General features: G+C 40.5%; 1 long non-coding RNA gene across 1 annotated transcript; it reads right to left on the bottom strand.

Moving 5' to 3' along the window:
* Nucleotides 1-3,779: 3,779 nt before the first annotated feature.
* LOC306830963 lies at nucleotides 3,780-4,124 on the bottom strand. The gene is made up of 2 exons (XR_013780041.1): nucleotides 4,075-4,124; nucleotides 3,780-3,863 (listed from the first exon to the last, which is right to left on the bottom strand). It is a non-coding gene; the product is annotated as an uncharacterized lncRNA (long non-coding RNA).
* Nucleotides 4,125-4,654: the final 530 nt, after the last annotated feature.

Below are 4,654 nucleotides of genomic sequence, written 5' to 3'. Positions count from 1 at the left end.
GGACAATGCGTTATTTACCCTCACACACTGCATCCGATTTGAGAGATATGATTGTATCCATTGCAATGTCTCCATGGACAGATTATACTTAGAAAGTTTGGACAGGAGGACATAGTGGTTTACCGTGTCAAAGGCTTTTCGCAAGTCCAAAAACACAGCACCCACCGTGCCCCCTCTGTCCAAGCTGGCCTTTATGTTTTCTATCAGGTAGCAGCAGGCTGCATCAGTGGAATGGTTACGTCTAAAACTGAACTGCATTGAATGCAAAAAGTTATTGCAATTTAGGTGATCGGTTAGCTGCTCTACGATTGCTTTTTCAAGAATTTTGGATGCCACAGGCAATATACTAATAGGCCTGTAGTTGCTTGTTTCATTTTTGCTTCCAGATTTGTAAATTGGGGTTATGACTGCTGTTTTTAAGACACTGGGGAATACACTCTCATCAATAGATTTATTTACAATATGAGTTATAGCTGGTGTTAAAATCTCCCTGTGTTTTTTAATGATAGAGCTGTCAAGTCCCCAGAAATCTTTAGCTTTTGAGTTAGATAAGGACTGTATTATTTTATCTGTTTTAGAATATTCAATGTGTTTGAAACACAAAACCTCAAGAGTGGAGGGCTGAGGTGGTGAGCAAGGGTAAAGCAGTCCAGGAGTGTGTTGGATAATTTCATTCACTGAATCAATAAAATAATCATTAAAATAATTTGAAACTGTTAGACCATCCTTGTGGTATTCATCATCTATTTGTAGCTCTATTATTCCACTTTTAGTTTGCATCTTTCCAGTTAGTTTGTCTATAGTTTGCCAAAGTTGTTTAGAATTGCCTTTTGCTTGTTTGATTAAATTCATAAAAATGCAGACGATATTCAGCTCTACATAGCAATGAAGCCAGAAGACACCAACCAGCTTCGTAAACTAGAAGCCTCAAGGACATCAGGACCTGGATGACCAGAAACTTCTTACTGCTCAACTCAGACAAGACTGAAGTCCAAGTGATTGGACCTAAGAACATTAGAGAGACTTTCTCTGCGGATATGACGGCCCTTAGTAGTATTAGCGCAGCCTCTAGTACCACTGTTAGGAACCTAGGAGTTCTGTTTGATCAGGATATGTCCTTTGATTCATACATTAAACAAATTTCAAGGACAGCTTATTTTCACCTTGGTAATATCTCTAAGATCAGACAGATCCTGTCACAAAATCATGCTGAAAAATTAGTTCATGCATTTGTTACCTCCAGGTTGGATTACTGTAATTCTATTTTAGCAGGGTGCTATGGTAAATCTCTAAAGACCCTCCAACTCGTCCAAAACGCTGCAGCTCGTGTTCTTACTAGAACGAGGAAAAGGGACCACATGACTCCTGTATTGGCTTCTCTCCATTGGCTCCCTATAAAATCTAGAATAGAATTTAAAATCCTTCTGCTCACCTACAAAGCTCTAAACGGTCAGGCACCATCGTATCTTAAAGAGTTAATTGTACCGTACTATCCGACAAGAACATTACGTTCCCAGAATGCAGGCCTGCTCGTGGTGCCTATAGTCTCTAAAAGTACTATGGGAGGTAGAGCCTTTAGTTATCAGGCACCGCTCCTTTGGAATCGTCTACCAGTCGGGGTCCGGGAGGCAGACACACTAGGTACTTTTAAGAATAGAAACTTTTCTTTTTGATACATCTTATAGTTAGGGCTGGCTTAGGACCAGCTCATAGTTATGCTGCTATAGGCCTAGACTACCGGGGGAACTGGCACCAGGATCTCTCATCTCTTATCTTATCTCTTAGACTTGAAGAAAGTATCTTATTCATATCTTATTACTGCTTGTCACTATATCTATATTCTAACCTCTCCTTTTTTTGAGAGCTCCTGAGCTCTCTTAGGTTCCTTGGGACTGTTGGTGAGGATGGCCTGCCCAAACAACCCCCCCCCCCCCCCCCCCCCCCCCCCCCCAAGGATGGCCTTAGGGTTAGGGTTAACGTTAACAGACAAACAGTAAGGTCCTTCACCTGCTTTTGTAAAGTGTCTCGAGATAACGCCTGTTATGAATTGACGCCATATAAATAAAGATTGATTGATTGATTGATTGATTGAATTTTGGATCCAGGTGTTCTGTAGATGCAGCTTTTTAATATGTTTTTCCTTTTTTCAAAACATAGTTCCACTGTAAGACATTCCATAAGACCATCTATGGCTACAGTCATACTTTCAACAATTTTCTTCTGCATGGCATTATTAACATATATCGCAACCCCGCCCCCTATTTTTTTGAATTCTGTTTACTTTAAACATGTCATATCCCTTTAAATTGAAGTTATTAGGTTTGTTATCATTTAGCCAGGTTTCTGAAATTGCTATGATATCAAAGGGGGTGCTGAATCTGTCCAAGTATTCCCTTATGTTCTCAAAGTTTGCATACAGACTCCGGCTGTTTAGGTGTATCATAGATAAGGTTTCTTTCTGGTTAATTGTATTTCACAGTCCTTATAGTATTTGCACTTGTTGTATATATTATTGTAAAAGTTAGTGTCAGGATCAATATCATCAGTTGTTTGGTTTATGTTTTGTTCATCAAAGATTGGTGTATCTAATTCACAGTCTCCATTTTCAGAAGTGCTTCTATTTAACTCATTTTCCGATGATGATTGATTCTGTGTTGGTGCTGTCAGTCATAACAGTGGTTTACAGGATGTCATGGCAAATTACCTCTTTTGTATTTTTCCAAGTCATGCACATCTTTTATCCATAAGATAGTTTTAGTTTTATGAATATTTTAGTTTGCTGTCCATGTACCCTGAATGTTCCTTTCTTTCTTCAACAAACATGCTTCCTTTGCAATGTCTGCATTAATCTTAGTCAAATGTTCATTTAGACACACATTTGTCCCTTTGAGTTTTTGACCCTGTTTGAGTACCTCAGTCTTTTTTTTTGTTTACAAACCGGACAATAGCAACACTTGGGCGTTGGTTCTTCCTGGATAGCGGGTGACAAGCCTCAATGTCCTCCTTGTCAACACTGATGCCTTTTGTGTTGAGAAAGGACACAACCTGTTGCTCCACTGAATCCTGGACCATCTCCGAGTGTTCTTCTCCTGCTGTGACTGATCTTGCATATGATTGAGGCTTTAGATTCAAACCCGTGATTATTACGTTGTTCATTCTTGTGTACTGTTCAAGATCTGCAAGACGACTTTCTGGAGTTAGAATCCTTCTGTCCTTTTCCTCGTTTATAGTCCTTAAAGCTTTGATTTCTTCCATTAGCTCCAGTATAGATGTTTGTTGTTTTGCGATCATGTCCGTTTGCTCCAGTACTTTATTTAGTGACTTCTTAATGACCTCAAGCTCTTCCTCCATATTCGTTCTTTTGGGGGGCATCTTATTCACTCACTCGAGTATTCACGGGACTCACCGGGTGTCTTTGAGCCGTCCACCAAACTGGGTGCGATGACAAACCGCATCAGTAAGCTAGCTCCCCATCTTCATGCTGTTTTCGTGTGAGCTCACTGTCAGGAACACACTGGACATTACTCCCTCCTGGCTGGTGTGCTCTCCTTCCTGGTCGAACAACAGGATATTTTTATATTTATGTTCTTTGCTTTTAAAAATTCTCGTAACATTTATTTTGAAATCATTTATTTGTGTATTTGTTAAAAAGCTGAGATTTGAATTGATGGATGTGGGCGGGTCTTCCTCTCCAGAAAACAAAAACCAAAAACTGGATGAACTTGTAGCAGACTTAAGATGGACGCTGGCATTCATGAAGGCGAACACTCAGGCAGGCATCAGGATCAACACGTTTATTTTCTGTAACGTAGCAAGAGGGCACATGTCACACGTACACACGGACAGCAGTAAGGTCTCTCTCCCTGCAGCGAGCGAAAATATGCAAATGAGGCAAAATGTCCGACGTTTTTATCATAGTTTAGCGTCACTTCCATCGGACAAAACGAACTTCAAAAGTCATAAACAAACTTACGATAAGTTCACGCTACATCTTTGTGCAGTTTAAAACAGAATAAATAGCTTTTTTATACTCGCTAGCTTAAACAATGGAAGAGAGCATCTCACACGTCTTACCGGTACAAAAGCCGTCCCTCTTATGGCGGGAACGCGCAGCTTCAACGCGCAGCTTCAACGCGCATGTGCGTTCTTGTGTCCCATAAAATAACCCCCCCCCCCCCCCCCCGCTACAACAGGTAATGCGGAACCAATTAACCTATTTACAACAGTACTCTCCATGTAAATAAAAAACGCACAGGAAAAGTGATTGTGCAGTTCTAAACATGTTTTGGGAAAGTTCACAAACATTAAATAGGAAAATATTTTAAAACAAAAATATTTACTCGGCTACACAAGCGGGGCCTTTTTCAAACCAACCCCTACACACCCCCCCCTCTGTGACGTCACACTCACAGCGGGATGAAGGCCCCTCCATCCAGGTGGAGGGTAGAAATACAGCAGCAGGCTTTGGGACAAACTTCACTCTCTCAGGTGGAAACAGGAAGTGTGTGTTACCATGGTTACTCAGCAGCATGCTGGGGGAACGGCTTATTATTAATGTACGTAATACATTCTGTAAAAGTCTTTATGTAGATTATTTTTATCGAGTAAATTTATATTAGCGTAGACTTATAGTAAAACGATCAGATGGAGCCCA

This window comes from Symphodus melops, assembly GCF_947650265.1.
Source record: "Symphodus melops genome assembly, chromosome: 10".
In the NCBI taxonomy this organism is placed as follows: Eukaryota; Metazoa; Chordata; class Actinopteri; order Labriformes; family Labridae; genus Symphodus; species Symphodus melops.
This window is presented reverse-complemented; position numbering and strand designations above follow the sequence as displayed.